General features: G+C 42.3%; 3 non-coding genes across 3 annotated transcripts; all 3 read right to left on the reverse strand.

Moving 5' to 3' along the window:
• Positions 1–419: 419 nt before the first annotated feature.
• Positions 420–492, reverse strand: TRNAR-CCU (transfer RNA arginine (anticodon CCU)). The gene has a single exon. It is a non-coding gene; the product is annotated as a tRNA-Arg (tRNA).
• Positions 493–7052: 6560 nt separating this feature from the next.
• Positions 7053–7125, reverse strand: TRNAR-CCU (transfer RNA arginine (anticodon CCU)). Its single transcript has one exon. It is a non-coding gene; the product is annotated as a tRNA-Arg (tRNA).
• Positions 7126–16389: 9264 nt separating this feature from the next.
• On the reverse strand, positions 16390–16462 carry TRNAR-CCU (transfer RNA arginine (anticodon CCU)). The gene has a single exon. It is a non-coding gene; the product is annotated as a tRNA-Arg (tRNA).

The raw sequence follows: 16462 nt of genomic DNA on the forward strand, positions 1-16462 counted from the left end.
ACTAGGGGCCCAGCGATAGTAGCATAAAATAGGGTGCACTGTCTTCCCATCTGCTGCACTTTTTTCGAGAAATACTTCTTTATCAACATAGCAGTTTCACATGGTATTTTTAATTATTCAACAGTTTATACATTCAAGTGGTGAAATAAGTACATGTTTTAATGCTAAATGGGAGACTGCCTGCGAGTGCTATCCAAAGGAGGACATAAATAATGTCTAGCCAGAAAGGTGGGTTGAAATCCCATTCTCCAGACTGGGCCCAAGAGTAGGATATGTAGGCAACTGTTTTTGAGTTCCAGCACTTGTGTTTTGAAGGTAGATTGATGTTCCATAGCTGCAAAGTCTATGTAAAGAAAGGGCTGAATTGTGTGGTTTGTGCTTTGAAAATGTAAAAGTCAAGAGCTGAATGTACAGAGTTTCACCCCAGATGGGACTTGAACCCACAATCCCTGGCTAAGGAGGCCAGTGCCTTATCCATTAGGCCACTGGGGCCACGTTGATACTGCTCTCCCCTGTCCTCCAAATACAAGATCCACTCCCTATCATGTGGTCTCTACCGCAGTTTAAGTCTATTGAATCACTTATACAATACATTCACAACAAGCAATCCATGGATAACTCCCCTCTCTTTAAAGTCCCTACAACTATTCAAATATCTAATATACCCTCACCTGGAAGAACAACACAATGCAGACGCTAAACTCTCCTAACTTCACTTCACATGTCACAACAAAATGCCCACTGCTCGAGCCAGCAGGAAACATCATGGCAGCTCAAGGAATACAACTGCACTTGCAGTTCTAACAACATCAACCCGAACTAGCATTTCCTTCTTCTGATATACATATTTATAGAGAGATTTTTAATGATCGGTGCTTAGCAGAAAGGAGATACTTATGGCAAAAGGTTTACTTTTTGCACACTGTAGATCATTACTGGAAAGATAGACTCTATCTGCATATTTACTCATCATTTTTAATATGACTCAGAAATGTCATGCCTTTTTTGAACAAATTATTACATGGTTTGTGAGAACGTCTAATTCAGCACTACAGCTTCTGCTTTCATTCTCCATGCCTGAAAACATAATCTTCCATATGAAACAACAAAAGACTAGGAATTTTTTGTTTTTTTTGTGTGATGGCATTGAAATGTGCAGTAAGAAATAAAGTACCTTTGTCATACATAAAAAGGATAACGCAAGTCACCTCCGAGTTCATTCACCCCACAGAGGAATTCTGTCTTCACCCACTTTCCTCTATGTGATCACTAAGCTACTCCACAACTTGCAATACCTTTACAACATACGACAGGGTGTGTTTTATCCCACACATCCATTCAAACATATATCTTTTCTGCTCAGACATAAAACAAGCACATTTCTCCATTCCTATCCTAGCAGTGGAGAAAATGCTCTGCTGTGGTACTTGAACAGGTGGCGGAGTAAAGTTTGTTGGAATTGGTTATTTTATCAGCACGCTTCAGTGCTAATGTTGTTAAGAAGGAAGACCCTTAGGAAACTAGATAAACATCTCCAAAATACATCTTCTTCCACCCCTAGAAAGAACTCAAACCCACAATCCCTTTGTGAGTATCTGACTGCTTTAGAATTAGTCCAACGGGGTTGCACAGGAGTGCTGTTAACCAATAGCTACAAATACTTTCTAAAAATACGACACATATTCTACATGTTTGTCGCTCCCACTCAGGTATAAAAGAAGTTCATATCACCTTTAAAGAGTCCCCAGCTGTGGTGATTAAAGTTTGAAATGGCTGTATTTAAGGGAACTAGTTAATCCATCATGCTTCAGTCCCACTGTTCTTACGAGTGAAGGACCTGGTGTGGCAGACTCCTACGATATAATTTGGCCATCTTGTTTGTTCTCAATATATGCACTCTTAAGGGAACAACAGGTAGTACTAACAAAGTATTACAATCTGCGCCAAATGTATGCTCTAGGTTTGGAAAATTAGAGTTGGGCAAGGCTAAAACTAAACGTCTGCCTTGGCCCTTAGTTGGCATGGCAAATTTTCAAAATAGAGAGAGGACAAGCATCCCAGGCAGTGTCCCAATATCTCTCTAATGTCCTTGTTGAAACCGAAGGTTGTTAAACAGGACATACAATCTACATCAACTAAAAGCAGACAAGTAAAGCTGCCTTTCACAGGTGTCCCATCAACTTCTCAGTCTAACAACACCCAGGGTGTTTTGAAAAATCTATTTAACTGCCATCATTAAAACACCACCCTGCCCTCCCTAAACTCAGTTTGGTTCTAAGACTAGGGGCCCAGCGATAGTAGCATAAAATAGGGTGCACTGTCTTCCCATCTGCTGCACTTTTTTCGAGAAATACTTCTTTATCAACATAGCAGTTTCACATGGTATTTTTAATTATTCAACAGTTTATACATTCAAGTGGTGAAATAAGTACATGTTTTAATGCTAAATGGGAGACTGCCTGCGAGTGCTATCCAACGGAGGACATAAAAACTGTCTAGCCAGAAAGGTGGGTTGAAATCCCATTCTCCAGACTGGGCCCAAGAGTAGGATATGTAGGCAAATGTTTTTGAGTTCCAGCACTTGTGTTTTGAAGGTAGATTGATTTTCCATAGCTGCAATGTCTATGTAAAGCAAGGGCTGAATTGTGTGGTTTGCGCTTTGAAAATGTAAAAGTCAAGCGCTGAATGTACCGAGTTTCACCCCAGATGGAACTTGAACCCACTATCCCTGGCTTAGGAGGCCAGTGCCTTATCCATTAGGCCACTGACGCCACGTTCATACTGCTCTCCCCTGTCCTCCAAATACAAGATCCACTCCCTATCATGTGGTCTCTACCGCAGTTTAAGTCTATGGAATTACTTATACAATACATTCACAACAAGCAATCCATGGATAACTCCCCTCTCTTTAAAGTCCTTAGAACTATTCAAATATCTAATATACCCTCACCTGGAAGAACAACACAATGCGGACGCTAAACTCTCCTAACTTCACTTCACATGTCACAACAAAATGCCCACTGCTCGAGCCAGCAGGAAACATCAAGGCAGCTCAAGGAATACAACTGCGCTTGCAGTTCTAACAACATCAACCCGAACTAGCATTTCCTTCTTCTGATATACATATTTATAGAGAGATTTTTAATGATCGGTGTTGTAAAATGGGTTATTGGTAGGGCAGGTAGGTACCAACACCTAGCAACAAGCCACCAACCTCGACATAGGTACAGTTGGGTCTCAGTAAATTAATCCCAGCTCAACCCTTGGTAGCTTGGCATCGAGCGTCAAGGCTTAACTTAGGAGACAAAGTGTAAAGCATTCAAATATCACAAAACAGTAATTAAATAAAACACAGGAAACAGTTTAAAAATCCAAAACCAATTTATAAAAATAGTTTATATTTTTATCTTTAAAATGACACAAAAACGATTAAAATCGGTTCAGGGGAACCGGAGATTTGAATTTTTAAAGAATTATTACTTTTCTAGCGCTTAGAAACAAAAAGCGCCAATCGGGTCATCTGGTTGCACCTCGACCGGGGCAAAGTCAAACTTTCAGGCCGACCGCGATGGAGCCCTGCTCGGCTACAGGTCGCGGGAGGCCTCGGTTAAAAAGTTACCTTCTGACTTAGTCTTTATTTTGAAGTTTTTCTTCACCGGGACGAACCTGCCAGTTGAATCCGACCTCCTGGAGCCCTTGTCCGGATACGCGATGTGGGTTTCCTCGGTGGAGACTTTTACCTTCGGACTTAGTCGTTTTTTCGAGATGAAAATCCTTCGACCGGGGTAAACCTGGATCTTGATCCGACGTCCATGGAGCCCTTCTCGGATACGATGGCTGGGAGGTCCTGGTCAACTTTTTACGTTCGGACTTAGTCTCTTTTTTGGATGTTTTTCTTTACCGGGACGAACCACGAAGTCAGGCCGGGTCGCGGTTGAGGCAAGCCGGCTAGAATTTCCGCGGCGGGTCGGTCCCTCTCTGGAGCTTTTTTCCTAAAATTCTCAAATCTTTTCCAAACTTCTGGGGCTTCACCCAGATGTTCTTTTAAGGTTCTTTTGGGGTCCACAGCTCACCCCAAGGGTCCAGAAGTTCTGTGATGGTCCTTGGGGGTGCGGACTTCAACTCCCAGAATGCACCTGGCGCAAACTCCTTTTTGGCCACTGGGCAGTGGTCAGCTGGTCGCTTCTTTCAGGAGTTGGTGCAGGGGACTCTGGTTAGCAATTTTTCACCTGTAGCAAACAGGGAGTCCCTCCTTGAACCAGTTGAAGCCAGGCAAAGTCCTTCTTGTGGTGAAGCCCAAGTGTGCAGCTGGTGCAGTCCTTCTGAGTGCAGGGTCCAGGTGCAGGCCAGGGGTCCAGCAGGGCAGTCCTTCTTCTTCCTTAGTTCCTTTCTTGTTGAATTCTGGAGGGGATCTGAGGCGTGGGTGCAGGTCTGCCAGTTTTATCCTTGCTCCTGGGTGAAAAGCAGGGGGGCCCTGGTTCTCCAATCAGGGACAGGGTCGTCCCCCTGTGATGACCACTTCCTGGGAAGTGTGGCAAAAATCCATCCCAGAAGGCAACAGTCTCTAAAAATCCAACATGGATGAATCTGATTTTTGGAGGTTACATCTGGCTGAGCCCACCCACTGGTGTGGCTAAAAATCATAAACACACCCCTCTCCTGCCCTCTCCTAATCTAATCAAGGGGGCACCTAGCTGTCTGGGGTTGCAGGATGTGGGGGTGTTGCTGGGTGCTGCAAATGTCCTTCTCTGCCTTTGAAGACCAGTTTGGCAGCCCTCCCCCTTCCTGCCTCACCATCTGCTGAGGGGAGATTCTCTCCCCCAAGCACATTCCTTTGTGTGAAGTCAGGCCACTTCACACCTCATCAAGGTAGCCTGGCAGAAGCTGCTGCAGGCTGGCCAATCAGAGCACAGCAGCAAAAACAATGCAGAGCTGAAATTGGCAACTTTTTAGGTAAAGTCTAAACTTTTTACCTGAACTAGTTATATTAAATCCAACAACTGGAAGTTGTGGGATTTATTATAACAATCAATTTGATACCAAATTCTTGGTATGTAACATTTAAGGAGACTTTAAAATTTAAAATAAAGTCTGCCCATTCTAGCCTATGAAGGCTATTTACTTCAATGAGGGAAAAACTAATTTGGCTGTTTTTACCTCACCAGGGCTTATAAATCTATTTTTATAAAGTCCCTGCTTATAGTTACATGGCACCCAGCCCTAGGGGCACATAGGGCACACCTTAGGGGTGACTTATATGTAAAAATAAGGTAGTTTAAGACTTTGGAAGTACCTTTAATTCCAAAGTCGAATTTGCATATAACTTTAATTTAAAAGCAGCCAGCAAGGCAGGCTTGCTTTTAAAATGACACTGGGCACCTCAGCAATGCACCTAGGTGTGCACCACCTATGCTGTGGTCCCTAAACCTACATGCCCTACCATATACTAGGGACTTATAGGTAGGTTAACTTAGCCAATTATAATTAGCCTAATTTGCATATCCATTTTACACAGAGCACAGGCCCTGGGACTGGTTAGCAGTACCCAGGGCACCATCAGAGTCAGGAAAACACCAGCATAAAGTGGAAAATGGGGGCAAAAAGTTATGGGGCCTCTGCAATCAGCCCTAGTTTCTCACAATCGGTGCTTAGCAGAAAGGAGATACTTATGGCAAAAGGTTTACTTTTTGCACACTGTACATCATTACTGGAAAGATAGACTCTATCTGCATATTTACACATCATTTTTAATATGACTCAGAAATGTCATGCCTTTTTTTGAACAAATTATTACATGGTTTGTGAGAACGTCTAATACAGCGCTACAGCTTCTGCTTTCATTCTCCATGCCTGAAAACATAATCTTCCATATGAAACAACAAAAGACTAGGAATTTTTTGTTTTTTTTGAGTGATGGCATTGAAATGTGCAGTAAGAAATAAAGAACCTTTGTCATACATAAAAAGGATAACGCAAGTCACCTCCGAGTTCATTCACCCCACAGAGGAATTCAGTCTTCACCCACTTTCCTCTATGTGATCACTAAGCTACTCCACAACTTGCAATACCTTTACAACATACGACAGGGTGTGTTTTATCCCACACATCCATTCAAACATATATCTTTTCTGCTCAGACATAAAACAAGCACATTTCTCCATTCCTATCCTAGCAGTGGAGATAATGCTCTACTGTGGTACTTGACAGGTGGCGGAGTAAAGTTTGTTGGAATTGGTTATTTTATCAGCACGCTTCAGTGCTAATGTTGATAAGAAGGAAGACCCTTAGGAAACTAGATAAACATCTCCAAAATACATACTAAGTATTACAATCTGCGCCGAATGTATGCTCTAGGTTTGGAAAAATAGAGTTGGGCAAGGCTAAAACTAAATGTCTGCCTTGGCCCTTAGTTGGCATGGCAAATTTTCAAAATAGAGAGAGGACAAGCATCCCAGGCAGTGTCCCAATATCTCTCTTATGTCCTTGTTGAAACCAAAGGTTGTTAAACAGGACATACAATCTACATCAACTAAAAGCAGACAAGTAAAGCTGCCTTTCACAGGTGTCCCATCAACTTCTCAGTCTAACAACACCCCGGGTGTTTTGAAAAATCTTTTTAACTGCCATCATTGAAACACCACCCTGCCCTCCCTAAACTCAGTTTGGTTTCTAAGACTAGGGGCCCAGCGATAGTAGCATAAAATAGGGTGCACTGTCTTCCCATCTGCTGCACTTTTTTCGAGAAATACTTCTTTATCAACATAGCAGTTTCACATGGTATTTTTAATTATTCAACAGTTTATACATTCAAGTGGTGAAATAAGTACATGTTTTAATGCTAAATGGGAGACTGCCTGCGAGTGCTATCCAAAGGAGGACATAAAAAATGTCTAGCCAGAAAGGTGGGTTGAAATCCCATTCTCCAGACTGGGCCCAAGAGTAGGATATGTAGGCAAATGTTCCATAGCTGCAAAGTCTATGTAAAGCAAGGGATGAATTGTGTGGTTTGTGCTTTGAAAATGTAAAAGTCAAGAGCTGAATGTACAGAGTTTCACCCCAGATGAGACTTGAACCCACAATCCCTGGCTTAGGAGGCCAGTGCCTTATCCATTAGGCCACTGGGGCCACGTTGATAGTGCTCTCCCCTGTCCTCCAAATACAAGATCCACTCCCTATCATGTGGTCTCTACCGCAGTTTAAGTCTATGGAATCACTTATACAATACATTCACAACAAGCAATCCATGGATAACTCCCCTCTCTTTAAAGTCCTTACAACTATGCAAATATCTAATATACCCTCACCTGGAAGAACAACACAATGCGGACGCTAAACTCTCCTAACTTCACTTCACATGTCACAACAAAATGCCCACTGCTCGAGCCATCAGGAAACATCAAGGCAGCTCAAGGAATACAACTGCACTTGCAGTTCTAACAACATCAACCCGAACTAGCATTTCCTTCTTCTGATATACATATTTATAGAGAGATTTTTAATGATCGGTGCTTAGCAGAAAGGAGATACTTATGGCAAAAGGTTTACTTTTTGCACACTGTAGATCATTACTGGAAAGATAGACTCTATCTGCATATTTACACATCATTTTTAATATGACTCAGAAACGTCATGCCTTTTTTTGAACAAATTATTACATGGTTTGTGAGAACGTCTAATTCAGCACTACAGCTTCTGCTTTCATTCTCCATGCCTGAAAACATAATCTTCCATATGAAACAACAAAAGACTAGGAATTTTTTGTTTTTTTTGAGTGATGGCATTGAAATGTGCAGTAAGAAATAAAGTACCTTTGTCATTCATAAAAAGGATAACGCAAGTCACCTCCGAGTTCATTCACCCCACAGAGGAATTCTGTCTTCACCCACTTTCCTCTATGTGATCACTAAGCTACTCCACAACTTGCAATACCTTTACAACATACGACAGGGTGTGTTTTATCCCACACATCCATTCAAACATATATCTTTTCTGCTCAGACCTAAAACAAGCACATTTCTCCATTCCTATCCTAGCAGTGGAGAAAATGCTCTGCTGTGGTACTTGAACAGGTGGCGGAGTAAAGTTTGTTGGAATTGGTTATTTTATCAGCACGCTTCAGTGCTAATGTTGATAAGAAGTAAGACCCTTAGGAAACTAGATAAACATCACCAAAATACATCTTCTTCCACCCCAGAAAGAATTCAAACCCACAATCCCTTTGTGAGTATTTGACTGCCTTACCCATTAGGCCAACGGGGTTGCACAGGAGTGCTGTTAACCAATAGCTACAAACACTTTCTAAAAATACGACACATATTCTACATGTTTGTAGCTCCCACTCAGGTATAAAAGAAGTTCATATCACCTCTAAAGAGTCCCCAGCTGTGTTGATTAAAGTTTGAAATGGCTGCATTTAAGGGAAGTAGTTAATCCATCATGCTTCAGTCCCACTGTTCTTACGAGTGAAGGACCTGGTGTGGCAGACTCCTACGATATGATTTGGCCATCTAGTTTGTTCACAATATATGCACTGTTAAGAGAACAACAGGTAGTACTAACAAAGTATTACAATCTGCGCCAAATGTATGCTCTAGGTTTGGAAAATTAGAGTTGGGCAAGGCTAAAACTAAACGTCTGCCTTGGCCCTTAGTTGGCATGGCAAATTTTCAAAATAGAGAGAGGACAAGCATCCCAGGCAGTGTCCCAATATCTCTCTTATGTCCTTGTTGAAACCAAAGGTTGTTAAACAGGACATACAATCTACATCAACTAAAAGCAGACAAGTAAAGCTGCCTTTCACAGGTGTCCCATCAACTTCTCAGTCTAAAAACACCCCGGGTGTTTTGAAAAATCTTTTTAACTGCCATCATTGAAACACCACCCTGCCCTCCCTAAACTCAGTTTGGTTTCTAAGACAAGGGTCCCAGCGGTAGTAGCATAAAATAGGGTGCACTGTCTTCCCATCTGCTGCACTTTTTTCGAGAAATACTTCTTTATCAACATAGCAGTTTCACATGGTATTTTTAATTATTCAACAGTTTATACATTCAAGTGGTGAAATAAGTACATGTTTTAATGCTAAATGGGAGACTGCCTGCGAGTGCTATCCAAAGGAGGACATAAAAAATGTCTAGCCAGAAAGGTGGGTTGAAATCCCATTCTCCAGACTGGGCCCAAGAGTAGGCTATGTAGGCAACTGTTTTTGAGTTCCAGCACTTGTGTTTTGAAGGTAGATTGATGTTCCATAGCTGCAAAGTCTATGTAAAGCAAGGGCTGAATTGTGTGGTTTGTGCTTTGAAAATGTAAAAGTCAAGAGCTGAATGTACAGAGTTTCACCCCAGAGGGGACTTGAACCCACAATCCCTGGCTAAGGAGGCCAGTGCCTTATCCATTAGGCCACTGGGGCCACGTTGATACTGCTCTCCCCTGTCCTCCAAATACAAGATCCACTCCCTATCATGTGGTCTCTACCGCAGTTTAAGTCTATTGAATCACTTATACAATACATTCACAACAAGCAATCCATGGATAACTCCCCTCTCTTTAAAGTCCTTACAACTATTCAAATATCTAATATACCCTCACCTGGAAGAACAACACAATGCGGACGCTAAACTCTCCTAACTTCACTTCACATGTCACAACAAAATGCCCACTGCTCGAGCCAGCAGGAAACATCATGGCAGCTCAAGGAATACAACTGCACTTGCAGTTCTAACAACATCAACCCGAACTAGCATTTCCTTCTTCTGATATACATATTTATAGAGAGATTTTTAATGATCGGTGCTTAGCAGAAAGGAGATACTTATGGCAAAAGGTTTACTTTTTGCACACTTGTTGGAAAATGGGTTATTGGTAGGGCAGGTAGGTACCTACACCTAGCAACAAGCCACCAACCTCCACATAGGTACAGTTAGGTCTCAGTAAATTAATCCCAGCTCAACCCTTGGTAGCTTGGCAACGAGCGTCAAGGCTTAACTTAGGAGACAAAGTGTAAAGCATTCAAATATCACAAAACAGTAATTAAATAAAACACAGGAAACAGTTTAAAAATCCAAAACCAATTTATACAAATAGTTTATATTTTTATCTTTAAAATGACACAAAAACGATTAAAATCGGTTCAGGGGAACCGGAGATATGAATTTTTAAAGAATTATTACTTTTCTAGCGCTTAGAAACAAAAAGCGCCAATCGGGTCATCTGGTTGCACCTCGACCGGGGCAAAGTCAAACTTTCAGGCCGACCGTGATGGAGCCCTGCTCGGCTACAGGTCGCGGGAGGCCTCGGTTAAAAAGTTACCTTCTGACTTAGTCTTTATTTTGAAGTTTTTCTTCACCGGGACGAACCTGCCAGTTGAATCCGACCTCCTGGAGCCCTTGTCCGGATACGCGATGTGGGTTTCCTCAGTGGAGACTTTTACCTTCGGACTTAGTCGTTTTTTCGAGATGAAAATCCTTCGACCGGGGTAAACCTGGATCTTGATCCGACGTCCATGGAGCCCTTCTCGGATACGATGGCTGGGAGGTCCCGGTCAACTTTTTACGTTCGGACTTAGTCTCTTTTTTGGATGTTTTTCTTTACCGGGACGAACCACGAAGTCAGGCCGGGTCGCGGTTGAGGCAAGCCGGCTAGAATTTCCACGGCGGGTCGGTCCCTCTCTGGAGCTTTTTTCCCAAAATTCTCAAATCTTTTCCAAACTTCTGGGGCTTCACCCAGATGTTCTTTTAAGGTTCTTTTGGGGTCCACAGCTCACCCCAAGGGTCCAGAAGTTCTGTGATGGTCCTTGGGGGGTGCGGACTTCAACTCCCAGAATGCACCTGGCGCAAACTCCTTTTTGGCCACTGGACAGTGGTCAGCTGGTCGCTTTCTTCAGGAGTTGGTGCAGGGGACTCTGGTTTAGCAATTTTTCACCTGTAGCAAACAGGGAGTCCCTCCTTGAACCAGTTGAAGCCAGGCAAAGTCCTTCTTGTGGTGAAGCCCAAGTGTGCAGCTGGTGCAGTCCTTCTGAGTGCAGGGTCCAGGTGCAGGCCAGGGGTCCAGCAGGGCAGTCCTTCTTCTTCTTTAGTTCCTTTCTTGTTGAATTCTGGAGGGGATCTGAGGTGTGGGTGCAGGTCTGCCAGTTTTATCCTTGCTCCTGGGTGAAAAGCAGTGGGGCCCTGGTTCTCCAATCAGGGACAGGGTCGTCCCCCTGTGATGACCACTTCCTGGGAAGTGTGGCAAAAATCCATCCCAGAAGGCAACAGTCTCTAAAAATCCAACATGGATGAATCTGATTTTTGGAGGTTACATCTGGCTGAGCCCACCCACTGGTGTGGCTAAAAATCATAAACACACCCCTCTCCTGCCCTCTCCTAATCTAATCAAGGGGGCACCTAGCTGTCTGGGGTTGCAGGATGTGGGGGTGTTGCTGGGTGCTGCAAATGTCCTTCTCTGCCTTTGAAGACCAGTTTGGCAGCCCTCCCCCTTCCTGCCTCACCATCTGCTGAGGGGAGATTCTCTCCCCCAAGCACATTCCTTTGTGTGAAGTCTGGCCACTTCACACCTCATCAAGGCAGCCTGGCAGAAGCTGCTGCAGGCTGGCCAATCAGAGCACAGCAGCAAAAACAATGCAGAGCTGAAATTGGCAACTTTTTAGGTAAAGTCTAAACTTTTTACCTGAACTAGTTATATTAAATCCAACAACTGGAAGTTGTGGGATTTATTATAACAATCAATTTGATACCAAATTCTTGGTATGTAACATTTAAGGAGACTTTAAAATTTAAAATAAAGTCTGCCCATTCTAGCCTATGAAGGCCATTTACTTCAATGAGGGAAAAACTAATTTGGCTGTTTTTACCTCACCAGGGCTTATAAATCTATTGTTATAAAGTCCCTGCTTATAGTTACATGGCACCCAGCCCTAGGGGCACATAGGGCACACCTTAGGGGTGACTTATATGTAAAAATAATGTAGTTTAAGACTTTGGAAGTACCTTTAATTCCAAAGTCGAATTTGCATATAACTTTAATTTAAAAGCAGCCAGCAAGGCAGGCTTGCTTTTAAAATGACACTGGGCACCTCAGCAGTGCACCTAGGTGTGCACCACCTATGCTGTGGTCCCTAAACCTACATGCCCTACCATATACTAGGGACTTATAGGTAGGTTAACTTAGCCAATTATAATTAGCCTAATTTGCATATCCATTTTACACAGAGCACAGGCCCTGGGACTGGTTAGCAGTACCCAGGGCACCATCAAAGTCAGGAAAACACCAGCAAAAAGAGGAAAATGGGGGCAAAAAGTTATGGGGCCTCTGCAATTAGCCCTGTTTTCTCACAACACTGTAGATCATTACTGGAAAGATAGACTCTATCTGCATATTTACTCATCATTTTTAATATGACTCAGAAATGTCATGCCTTTTTTTGAACAAATTATTACATGGTTTGTGAGAACGTCTAATTCAGCACTACAGCTTCTGCTTTCATTCTCCATGCCTGAAAACATAATCTTCCATATGAAACAACAAAAGACTAGGAATTTTTTGTTTTTTTTGAGCGATGGCATTGAAATGTGCAGTAAGAAATAAAGTACCTTTGTCATACATAAAAAGGATAACGCAAGTCACCTCCGAGTTCATTCACCCCACAGAGGAATTCTGTCTTCACCCACTTTCCTCTATGTGATCACTAAGCTACTCCACAACTTGCAATACCTTTACAACATACGACAGGGGGTGTTTTATCCCACACATCCATTCAAACATATATCTTTTCTGCTCAGACATAAAACAAGCACATTTCTCCATTCCTATCCTAGCAGTGGAGAAAATGCTCTGCTGTGGTACTTGAACAGGTGGCGGAGTAAAGTTTGTTGGAATTGGTTATTTTATCAGCACGCTTCAGTGCTAATGTTGTTAAGAAGGAAGACCCTTAGGAAACTAGATAAACATCTCCAAAATACATCTTCTTCCACCCCTAGAAAGAACTCAAACCCACAATCCCTATGTGAGTATCTGACTGCCTTAGAATTAGGCCAACGGGGTTGCACAGGAGTGCTGTTAACCAATAGCTACAAATACTTTCTAAAAATACGACACATATTCTACATGTTTGTCGCTCCCACTCAGGTATAAAAGAAGTTCATATCACCTTTAAAGAGTCCCCAGCTGTGGTGATTAAAGTTTGAAATGGCTGCATTTAAGGGAACTAGTTAATCCATCATGCTTCAGTCCCACTGTTCTTACGAGTGAAGGACCTGGTGTGGCAGACTCCTACGATATAATTTGGTCATCTTGTTTGTTCTCAATATATGCACTCTTAAGGGAACAGCAGGTAGTACTAACAAAGTATTACAATCTGCGCCAAATGTATGCTCTAGGTTTGGAAAATTAGAGTTGGGCAAGGCTAAAACTAAACGTCTGCCTTGGCCCTTAGTTGGCATGGCAAATTTTCAAAATAGAGAGAGGACAAGCATCCCAGGCAGTGTCCCAATATCTCTCTAATGTCCTTGTTGAAACCGAAGGTTGTTAAACAGGACATACAATCTACATCAACTAAAAGCAGACAAGTAAAGCTGCCTTTCACAGGTGTCCCATCAACTTCTCAGTCTAACAACACCCCGGGTGTTTTGAAAAATCTATTTAACTGCCATCATTAAAACACCACCCTGCCCTCCCTAAACTCAGTTTGGTTTCTAAGACTAGGGGCCCAGCGATAGTAGCATAAAATAGGGTGCACTGTCTTCCCATCTGCTGCACTTCTTTCGAGAAATACTTCTTTATCAACATAGCAGTTTCACATGGTATTTTTAATTATTCAACAGTTTATACATTCAAGTGGTGAAATAAGTACATGTTTTAATGCTAAATGGGAGACTGCCTGCGAGTGCTATCCAAAGGAGGACATAAAAAATGTCTAGCCAGAAAGGTGGGTTGAAATCCCATTCTCCAGACTGGGCCCAAGAGTAGGATATGTAGGCAAATGTTTTTGAGTTCCAGCACTTGTGTTTTGAAGGTAGATTGATGTTCCATAGCTGCAATGTCTATGTAAAGCAAGGGCTGAATTGTGTGGTTTGCGCTTTGAAAATTTAAAAGTCAAGCACTGAATGTATAGAGTTTCCCCCCAGATGGAACTTGAACCCACAATCCCTGGCTTAGGAGACCAGTGCCTTCTCCATTAGGCCACTGACGCCACGTTCATACTGCTCTCCCCTGTCCTCCAAATACAAGATCCACTCCCTATCATGTGGTCTCTACCGCAGTTTAAGTCTATGGAATTACTTATACAATACATTCACAACAAGCAATCCATGGATAACTCCCCTCTCTTTAAAGTCCTTACAACTATTCAGATATCTAATATACCGTCACCTGGAAGAACAACACAATGCGGACGCTAAATTCTCCTAACTTCACTTCACATGTCACAACAAAATGCCCACTGCTCGAGCCAGCAGGAAACATCAAGGCAGCTCAAGGAATACAACTGCACTTGCAGTTCTAACAACATCAACCCGAACTAGCATTTTCTTCTTCTGATATACATATTTATAGAGAGATTTTTAATGATCGGTGCTTAGCAGAAAGGAGATACTTATGGCAAAAGGTTTACTTTTTGCACACTGTAGATCATTACTGGAAAGATAGACTCTATCTGCAAATTTACACATCATTTTTAATATGACTCAGAAATGTCATGCCTTTTTTTGAACACATTATTACATGGTTTATGAGAACGTCTAATTCAGCACTACAGCTTCTGCTTTCATTCTCCATGCCTGAAAACCTAATCTTCCATATGAAACAACAAAAGACTAGGAATTTTTTGTTTTTTTTGAGTGATGGCATTGAAATGTGCAGTAAGAAATAAAGTACCTTTGTCATACATAAAAAGGATAACGCAAGTCACCTCCGAGTTCATTCACCCCACAGAGGAATTCTGTCTTCACCCACTTTCCTCTTTGTGATCACTAAGCTACTCCACAACTTGCAATACCTTTACAACATACGACAGGGTGTGTTTTATCCCACACATCCATTCAAACATATATCTTTTCTGCTCAGACATAAAACAAGCACATTTCTCCATTCCTATCCTAGCAGTGGAGAAAATGCTCTGCTGTGGTACTTGAACAGGTGGCGGAGTAAAGTTTGTTGGAATTGGTTATTTTATCAGCACGCTTCAGTGCTAATGTTGATAAGAAGGAAGACCCTTAGGAAACTAGATAAACATCACCAAAATACATCTTCTTCCACCCCAGAAAGAACTCAAACCCACAATCCCTTTGTGAGTATTTGACTGCCTTACCCATTAGGCCAACGGGGTTGCACAGGAGTGCTGTTAACCAATAGCTACAAACACTTTCTAAAAATACGACACATATTCTACATGTTTGTCGCTCCCACTCAGGTATAAAAGAAGTTCATATCCCTTTAAAGAGTCCCCAGCTGTGGTGATTAAAGTTTAAAATGGCTGCATTTAAGGGAACTAGTTAATCCATCATGCTTCAGTCCCACTGTTCTTACGAGTGAAGGACCTGGTGTGGCAGACTCCTACGATATAATTTGGCCATCTTGTTTGTTCACAATATATGCACTCTTAAGGGAGCAACAGGTAGTACTAACAAAGTATTACAATCTGCGCCAAATGTATGCTCTAGGTTTGGAAAATTAGAGTTGGGCAAGGCTAAAACTAAACGTCTGCCTTGGCCCTTAGTTGGCATGGCAAATTTTCAAAATAGAGAGAGGACAAGCATCCCAGGCAGTGTCCCAATATCTCTCTAATGTCCTTGTTGAAACCAAAGGTTGTTAAACAGGACATACAATCTACATCAACTAAAAGCAGAGAAGTAAAGCTGCCTTTCACAGGTGTCCCATCAACTTCTCAGTCTAACAACACCCAGGGTGTTTTGAAAAATCTATTTAACTGCCATCATTGAAACACCACCCTGCCCTCCCTAAACTCAGTTTGGTTTCTAAGACTAGGGGCCCAGCGATAGTAGCATAAAATAGGGTGCACTGTCTTCCCATCTGCTGCACTTTTTTCGAGAAATACTTCTTTATCAACATAGCAGTTTCACATGGTATTTTTAATTATTCAACAGTTTATACATTCAAGTGGTGAAATAAGTACATGTTTTAATGCTAAATGGGAGACTGCCTGCGAGTGCTATCCAAAGGAGGACATAAATAATGTCTAGCCAGAAAGGTGGGTTGAAATCCCATTCTCCAGACTGGGCCCAAGAGTAGGATATGTAGGCAACTGTTTTTGAGTTCCAGCACTTGTGTTTTGAAGGTAGATTGATGTTCCATAGCTGCAAAGTCTATGTAAAGAAAGGGCTGAATTGTGTGGTTTGTGCTTTGAAAATGTAAAAGTCAAGAGCTGAATGTACAGAGTTTCACCCCAGATGGGACTTGAACCCACAATCCCTGGCTAAGGAGGCCAGTGCCTTATCCATTAGGCCACTGGGGC

This window comes from Pleurodeles waltl, chromosome 7, assembly GCF_031143425.1.
Source record: "Pleurodeles waltl isolate 20211129_DDA chromosome 7, aPleWal1.hap1.20221129, whole genome shotgun sequence".
In the NCBI taxonomy this organism is placed as follows: Eukaryota; Metazoa; Chordata; class Amphibia; order Caudata; family Salamandridae; genus Pleurodeles; species Pleurodeles waltl.